The sequence below is a fragment of the Petaurus breviceps genome, unplaced genomic scaffold (genome assembly GCF_028583685.1).
Source record: "Petaurus breviceps papuanus isolate PSGF00001 unplaced genomic scaffold, PetGlider_PUasm1.0 90444, whole genome shotgun sequence".
Classification (NCBI taxonomy): Eukaryota; Metazoa; Chordata; class Mammalia; order Diprotodontia; family Petauridae; genus Petaurus; species Petaurus breviceps.
Window position 1 is genome coordinate 2,206,464 of NW_027187256.1, and position 9,044 is coordinate 2,215,507.

The following is a 9,044-nucleotide window of genomic DNA, read 5'->3' on the forward strand; positions in this document are numbered from 1 at the left end:
GGAATGAGAGAGGGGATGATGGAAAGGAGGGCAAGCTGGGGGGGGGAGGGAAGTTGGAAGCACCCACTTTTGAAAAGGGATGGGGTCAAAGTGGAGAATATAACAAATGGGAGGTGGGATAGGAGGGAGGAAATATTGTCAGTCTTTTACACTATATCTACTATGTTATTGTTTTGCATTAGCCACACATGTACAACCTATACTGAACTGCTTATATTCCCAGTAAGGGTGGGTGACAAGGAAGGAAGGGAATGAATCTGGAATTGAAAGTTTTAAAATCAAATATATATATATATATATATATATATATACATACTATTATTAATACCATCTTACATGTCATTGGGAAATAATATATACGGGCACTGAGGCATAGAGATTCACTGGAAAAGTTGATAGGGGTATGGGAGAAAATATGGGAGAGAGCAGATTGGAGGAGGGGATATCCTGTGGGACTGCTATTTTGGGGTGGTGGTTAGGGGAAAAAGGGGGAGAAAATTTGTAACTCAAAATCTGGTTGTAATGAATGATGTAAATCAGAAGTTAATAAAGCATTAAAAAATTAAAAAATGATAATTACATCAACTGCATAATTTACAAAAAGCCCTATTTTCTCATAGGATTTATACTTACAAGTATTACAGTACATTCAGTTGACTACCTAATTAAATATAAGAACCTCATGAATTGATTGGAAAAGATATTTATAATCTGGATATAAATGAAAAATTAAAAATATATTTATAATCTGGATATATATGAAAAAAATAAGTAACTGTATAAATAAGGTCACATAAGTTTACATAAGTATTAGAAACATTTAATTCTAAAATATTTCTCCATGGTATTTATGATTTTATTTCTTACTAATTAAAAACTGTTATAAAATATCTCATTGTCCATATAACAAGTATTGACAGATTAAAGATCCACTCAGTTCTAAAATGTGGTCTTGGCTGAGTTCAGAAGGATGCATAACCATCTGTAGAAGTATTGTGGGCAGACAACAGAAGGCTTTAAAAGGAATAATTCCTTACAGTCCCAGAGTCCAGCCTCTGGCTTCCTGACAAGCAGCAGTCCATCTGCTTCTTCTTTGGCTGCATAGAGGGAGGAGACATAGACTAGGTGACCCTGAAATTTGCAGGGAGGGTCTCTGCCAATCCAGCAGCTAAACCTCAAATGCCCTTGAGTCTATTTTTTTTCCCTCTACTAAGGGGCTCTTCAAAAGCTTTTATCCTCATCTTCCTCAAACCTTCTGTCTATGCCCATAACTAAAAGGCTGTTGAATTCTCTTTCCAAGAAGGTGTGAGCCTGTGTCTTCTGAGTAGGGATCTGCATTAGAAGAACCTGGGTATTGAAGTCAAAGGTATCCTCTAAGGCCACCAGCGCGCCATGAACGCCACTTTCCACCAGGTTATTCGCATACTCTTTGAGGCTGATGAATAAGATCCAGCAGCTCTCCCGTTATTGCTCCAAACAAGCACCTCTTTGATTTCTTTCTGACTTTCTTCCTTTCTCAGTTCCAGTTCCTTCCTATCGTAATTCAATCTTCACAGACAAATGATTCCACACCGGAAGCTGTTTCTGTGAAAACTGTACACCATCTTGAGCTGTGCTCGCAGGTCTTTCTTGGTCAGATGGTCAAGCATCCACACGCACAAGGCACTCCATGAAGTAGCTGCGATACTGAGGTAGCTGTGATACTGGAGAAGCCCCAGGCTGGGCAGCCACTCATTGCCCATCCACAAATGATTCATGTCACCATAGGCCAACGTTGTTGGTGACATGGGTGGGGCAGATGGACTTGTCAAGGACATGATTTCCTGAATACAGCTTTAACCGGTGCAGAGGATTGCTGATTCCAATTTCACACCGTATTTCTGTATTTCAGGGCAGACATGATGTCCCCCCTTTTCACATTTGCAGTCACATACCACACAGGTATCTTGACCCACAGCTCAAGCCACACAACCATATTTGGCCCATCCCAATGGACAAAAGGCAGGCCTTGTGTGAGAGCTTCCTCCAGCAGTTTATGCTTTTTCTTAAGTTTTCGGTTATTTTCAGCCTGGCCTCCCAATTTGTTAATTCCTACAGCATCTTGAGATGAGCTGTCCATGTCGGTAACACCAGCTGGCCCCAGGGACTTCTTGCCAATGTATCCAGGCCGGCCCTTTTCTATCTTCCCAAACAAGCAACCTAAATAGTATTTGATGTCCTTCTTTTTGGGTACTTTATGAAGGGAATTCTGGCTGCTATTACTGCTTCTGGGGTTGCTGACCTGACCATCCTATGAACCTGTGGAATTCTGAATGTCCTGGATGTCCTCAGGGCTGTAGAGCCCATTTGTGGACTCTGTCTAGACCAAGGGACCTTGGGAAAGAGGGTGTGTGTGTGTGGGGGGGGGTGATGTTTCACATTTTATGGTTGTTTTGTCACCTTGCACCTCTTCTCTCGAAGGTGGCAATAGAGTCATGGCCAATCTGTCCCCCTCGCAGGCAGGGCTATGGGGGACCCACCATGGGGTGGGGTGGCCTCTCCCCAGAGGAGAGGAGCCAACGAGTTAGGAACCGGGATGGGGGGTAAGGGAGCTCAGGGACTGGAACCACCCGAGATTTCCCAAACCCGCGCTGCCCACATGGCTCTCAATTTCCTCTGCCTGCTACTCCGTATTTTCTTTTTCTTCCTGAATCAATCTGATCTCTTTGTTGATGGCATTCAGCTGCTCCTGAAGCATTATGGCTAGCATCTGGGCATCGGCCTGCCCACTGGGAGATAGGAGATCCACCAAGATGAAAATAGTATCTCTGTCATCCTCACTGTCAGACACCTTGATGTCACTCTCAAACGCTTGCACTACGTTAGCTAAAACAGTCGCCTTTTGGGCCTGTTCCAAATTCTGTTCATTCAGAGTGTGTACCTTGGAACGCTCATCCAGGAATGCTGCCAGACAGCTCTTCTGGGCCCGCCGCAATATTGATATGGTGCTACCGTGTTTCCCCGATAATAAGACACTGTCTTATTATTTTTTTTGGACAGAAAAACACCAGAGGGCTTATTTTCAGGGGAGGGCTTATTTTAATGAACATTGACAGCAATTTTAATAAACAGGTAAATGTGAACAAAAAAATGTTCCTTTATTCAATAATGATCATGTCATCTTCTTCAACAACATCGTCATAAGTGTCCATACCCTGAATTCCGTCCTGGATGTCTTGCGCCTCCATTTCCTTCAGAAGAAGTGGACCCAATCTGCCATGTCCAGCAATATAGCTCTCTTTAAATGAATATGTCTTGTTGTAATGTAATGCCAAGGAAAGGCAACTTCCCAGGTTCGAAATACCAGCATAGGTGCTCTCTATTTTATTCAGTGACAAACCCAGAACAGAGAAGATCAAAACATGACATCATTCAAAGTACAGCATTTACTAAGCGTGATTAAATAATCTCCAAGTACTACCCCACCCCAGGATCTTCCAATCATTCAATCAATTACAAAGTCCCTGTTCTAAATACTACTCCACCCCTAGGCTATACCTTAATTAAGTCCACCACAAAACCCCTCTTCTCAAATGGAGATTAGTTTCCAAACATAGGTAAAGTACCTTCATTTGTCAATCACAGAGCACAATAAGGTCAAAAGTTCCCCACCTCCTGGATCACAATTGAATCTACCCCAGAGTTACATCAAGTTTAAACACAGCACTTAAAACCCAAATGGAGGTCTTTTCTTCATCTTGACGCGAGGCAAGTTCTCAGCAATCTTAGTTCCTGGAGAGACAAGGCTTAGCAAGGCCATAAGATACATTGCCAGTCCCTTCATGAATTTATCCTCTGTCTGTAGAACAGCCCTAGAACCCCTGAACACATTAGCAAAGCCCTCTCCCAGGATTTCTGTAAACATACAACAAGAAAATCCTTCTTCAGGGCTTCTGAACCAACAGAAAGGCTCCCAGACCCCTGCAACAACAGTACTGTCCCTCACCAGAGGACAGTATTCATTCTGTCTGCAGGACAGTCTCCAGACCCCTGCAACAACAGTACTGTCCCTCACCAGTGGACAGTATTCACTCTCTGTCTGCAGGACAGTCTCAGGCCTTCTTAGCGAACAGCCAGGTTCCAGGACTTCTTCAACAAAAGGACAGTCTTTCACCAGTGGACAAATCTGGCAAAATAACATCAAAACAGACAGAAAAAGTACCAGCAAAACAGCCATGTCTCCTCAGTCCTTGGCAGCTCAGGGGGCAGGTCTCAAAAGTCCAGGGCAATTCAAAGCGGCCACCAGCAATTCTTTTAGTCTCTCTCTCTCCACGAGGTGCTGCTTCCAAAAAAAAAGATCTTCCGCCTCTCTCCAGTGTCTCTCCAAATCTACGTCACCAGCTCCTCCCACTTCAGGACTTTCTTTTCACATCAACAAGCCCATCCCACAGGTGGGATTAACAAACTCTGGGTTTTAATACAATCAATTTGAAAACCAAGCCAATACAGGGGAATCTTTAATTGCCATTACTATCATACTTGTCCAGGTAACCTGCTCGTAGTGCCTTGGCGACACAGCTGTCAGTAATTTTATCCCATGACTTCTTCACCCAAGTCACAACTTCTTGCAGACAGGACTTCACAAAGTTTCCATGCTGATTTCTTTCCATTCTATTTTCAATGTAGTCATTGACTTCCATGCGCAAATGGTCCTTGAATGACTTGTTTATTGCAATATCAAGGGTCTGGAGATAGGCAGTCATTCCTGCAGGAATCAGTACTTGATCTATTCTTCTCTCTGCAAGGAAGTTCTTCATTTCTTTAGCGTGGTGAGTGCTGGCTGAATCCCAGACTATCAGAACTCTTTGGTTACCTTGCATAACAAGTGGCAGCATTAAATCAACCCACTTTCTTATAATGGCTTGTGTACACCAGGCTTTTTCGGTTTCAAGAACGTAAATGCCAGATACACGTTCAATCTTATCTTTCTTGCCCTTACTGATGATTAGAGGTGTGGCTTTCTTTCCATCCAAACGAATTGCCAAAACACAGGTGACCCGTGCACTTTCATAGCCAGTAGTGGGAATGTAGATTGACGTTGCACCCCTGTGATGAACTGTTGTTTGAGATCCTTGTCCCATAAACACTGCAGTTTCATCCATAGCAATCATATTGCAGGTTTGGTACTTGGAAATGTTGATCCTATCAATAAAGGACTTGAATGCAAGTGCACGTTTAATAACTTCAGCATCTTCCAGCTTAAACAGTGTTGTTGATCTTCTTAGGGACAGTTCATACCATTGAAGGAAACCGTCCAACCAGTGTTGTGATGCTTTGCATCCTTTTGAGACCATTTCAAACTCTGGTGCCACTGAAAGGGCAAATGCTTGAATATCAGCCCTGCGCACAACCAAGGCCTTTGCTTTCCTGTCAGCAATCCATTCACCAATGAGGATCTCCAAGTCAGGATATAAGGGCTGCCGACCCGATCCAGACCTGTGCTTTTTCCCTTTTCCCTCATCCACCTGTTGATTGAGGTTATTATAATCTGCTCTCCATTTTCTGACCATTCGAAGATCCAAAAGTTTTTCTTTACAGAAAACTGCAAGATTCTTGCCATGTGACTCCTCTACAATTGCTTTCTTATACTCAACAGTATAGCTCTTCCTTTTTGTATTCATGTTTGGGGGTCAAAACAGACAGAATAATAAAATTATGACCATCAGTCCTTCTTTTCACTCCATCATGCCCCCTGAGTTCTTCTTTTTTCCTTCATCATGCCCTTTTTATCCTCCATCATGCCCCCTCATTCCCGCTTACATACCGGGTTTTTATGTTGTCCTGCCTCAGCTCTCCTCCATGGCACTGCTCTCAATGGCACCAGCAAGCAAATCACTGGGGAAGAACAGGATGACGCGCTCACTGCTGCAGCTCTGGTTGGATGCAGCTCGGAGCGCGGTATGCGTTTCATGGTGGGTTGGGGGGACGGTGCATACAGAGGGTACCGTAATGTAGCGTGTAGTGCAGGGGATCACCTTCACTACAGTAGCGATCTCAATAGGGCTTATTTTCGGGGGAGGGCTTATTTTAGAGGAATCTTACACAGTAAGGGGAGGGCTTATTTTCGGGATAGGTCTTATTATCGGGGAAACACGGGTATAAGGATCAGTGGGACTCTGCCACAGGATACTGGAAATCGGGTACACTGCCCGGGTGCGGGCGGCTGTGATTCATTGAGCCGCCACCATGCACCCTCATCTAGTCTATTTCAGCCCAAAAGGCTTCCAGGTTGAGCACCAGCTGGTCCTTATCATGTTGTGTTTCTTCTACTTTTTTTTTTTCACTTTGAACTTCTGGAAGCAGGGAATTCTTATCCTCCAGAACCGCCATCCTCTCCTTAAGGTGAATCTGGAGCCTCTCATTGGACTTGGAGAGGAGGTTTTCCAAGGTGTCTGACAAACGCTTATTATGCTCTTTGTTCATCTTTTCTCTCTGCCGAGCCCTCTGTAGTTCTTGGTTCTTCTCTTCCAAATGGTCCGCCATCTGCTGCAATCTTGACTCGATTTTAACCTGACTCTCCTCCACCTTGGAGAGTGCCACCAGTCTCTTGGGCAGCTCGGTTTCCACCTGAGACAGGGTCTCCACTTTCCTCAAGGTCTCTGCTCGGACAATTCGAAGCGTTCCCGTAACTGGTGGTTTTTTGTCTTCACTTTGCCGATGCAGAGAAACTTTATTAGCAATTTCGTTTTTCAGTTTGTCATTGAGATAATGCATGGACATAGCTTCCCGATGGGTGGCAAAGTAGCGCTCTCCCCATGTTCTCCTTTTGGGCCATGGATGGGCATGGTGTTGCAGCTTGGTGTTCATCTCTTCAGATTTGATGAGATCTTGATCATGAGAACTCAAATCCTTGGCCTCTCAAAGTTTCAAGTGAAATGGTTGAGGATGGGAATGAAGAAACCCAGGCTAACTGACTAATGGCAGCTGTTCTTTTCAGAACATCCCTCAAAAAAAGAGCTGTTAGACTTATCTCCCTTCCACAAGAGGGCATTATAGCCTTAACTTGATTCCATTTTTTTTTTCATCAAAAAAGAGGAAAATATATGGGTTCCCTCTTTAACCATAATCACACCTCCCTTGAACCAAAGCACAACCTGAATGCCTGCCTTGGCTGAACCTGACATAAAAGGACACTGCCTGGTTCCTTTCACAACTATCTTCCTGTTTAGGGGAGGACCTAAAGTAGATTGGCAGGGTCCCCATAGGACATCATCACCAGAGTGTTTGAGCATTAACATAAGAATTTATTCTCTCCTATCCTAAATTGTTTTTCTGGGGCCCACTCATGAGTAATTGCTAAGCATGGTGTCCTTGGGCTGGGGAGAAAACTGTCAGGGATAGTGTTTTGAAGCTAGGGAGAAATGTCATCTTGTAATTGAGGTCGAAGCATAAGTATCTGATCACCCCATCTGGGAGAAATTGGAAGTTATCAACCTACCTCTTCATTTATTGTCTAATTATCCACCAATCAGGTTTGCTTTTCTCTTGTTGGGAATTTTTCTTGTTCATTTTTTTTTTCTTTCAGTCTGACTTCATGATCTCCTTTGGAGTTTTCTTGGCAATGATACAGTAGTGGTTACCATTTCATTCTCTCTAGGTTTAAGGTGAAGAAGTGAGGTAAACAGAGTGAAGTGACTTGCGTGAGCTCTGATCCAGGTTCAGACATTAATCCTCTTTTATTTTTTCTGTTTTTCTGGTCTCTTGCAATTGGTTCTTAATGCCGTGGGTAATCTACACAGCTTAAGTTACTTCCCTGCCCCAGGGACTGGAGCTCCAGTAGATGGTGTTGTCCAGAAATGAGAAAAAGTGAAGCTTGGGCCTTGGTTGACTTTCTCAAACACTGAGATCCTTTAATGAGTCTGGTTGTGGGATCATTTGGTTAAAAGTTCCCTTCACTGAAGAGAAAGCTTGAGCCTCACTTTGTCTAAGTACTTTTGTTGTTGTTTAGTAATTTTTCAGTTATATCTAGCACCCCCTGACCAATTTGGGATTTTCTTGGAAGAGATACTAGAGTGGTTTGCAATATGTTTCTCTAGCTCAATTTAGATATGAAAAAAAATTGAGGCAATCAGAGTTAAGTGACTTGCTCAGGGTTACATAGCTAGTTAGTGTCTGAATCTAGATTTAAACTCATGAAGATGAGTCTTCCTAACTCCAGACATAGGTCTGGATCCATTCTGCCAACTAGCTACCTTGTACTTTACATTTATTAAAATATCTACACTTACTAAGTACTTTACACTTAGTAAATAATTAGAAGCCAGATATGATCAGTTGATAGAGGGAGTAAACTCCCTCTTCCTTGTTTATGAGGAGTGAACACGTTGATGCACTCAAAAATAGTTTCAGAGTTCAATGTAACTAACTGTTATTAGTAATTAACTAGTGACTACTAGTAACTAACTAAGGGGCTGAACTGGAATTATAAGTAACTACAGAGGGGGTGGTCCTAAGGAGCTGTTATGGTCGGGGCTCTGCCCACCCAAAAACTGTTTGGATTTCATGATATGTTGTGGTGGAACCATCTCAAAGAATTCAGAGTCAGCCCACCTCTAATCCAAGTATAGGCACTTATTGACATTGACACCTCTCAAGAAGCAGGCTAAGTTCCAAAAAGAACCAGCAACTTCAGAGAAAGAAAGATGGATTTTTATAGGGCAAAATGCTGATTACACTATCAAAATTTACATAGAATATAGGAATATGACACATATTAAAAAAGGCAGGAGGAGTTTATTAAAGGATTAGATACCTTCTATGGTTTGGTGGTTAATCATTCTGGTCGTGCTGCCCTCCAATTGGCTAGCTATTATGGTCCTGTCTGCTTAAGATAGATAGGTATTGTGGTCCTGTCTGGGGCTAAATGGATGATGTGACTTTGACTGAATAAAAGAACACATCTGTTTCTATGGGAATTGTCTGGGGGCAGTGACTCGGTGGAGGCAGTAGCTGGGTTCCCCTCACATGCTGCTTCTGTGGGAACTAAGAGTTCAGTGACACAACTG

The 9,044-nt window shown here is 43.0% G+C and overlaps 1 pseudogene; it reads right to left on the reverse strand.

Annotated features, from left to right (window-relative positions):
• Positions 1-1,221: 1,221 nt before the first annotated feature.
• LOC138177785 (liprin-alpha-1 pseudogene) lies at positions 1,222-6,846 on the reverse strand (annotated as a pseudogene).
• Between the last annotated feature and the right edge of the window lie 2,198 nt (positions 6,847-9,044).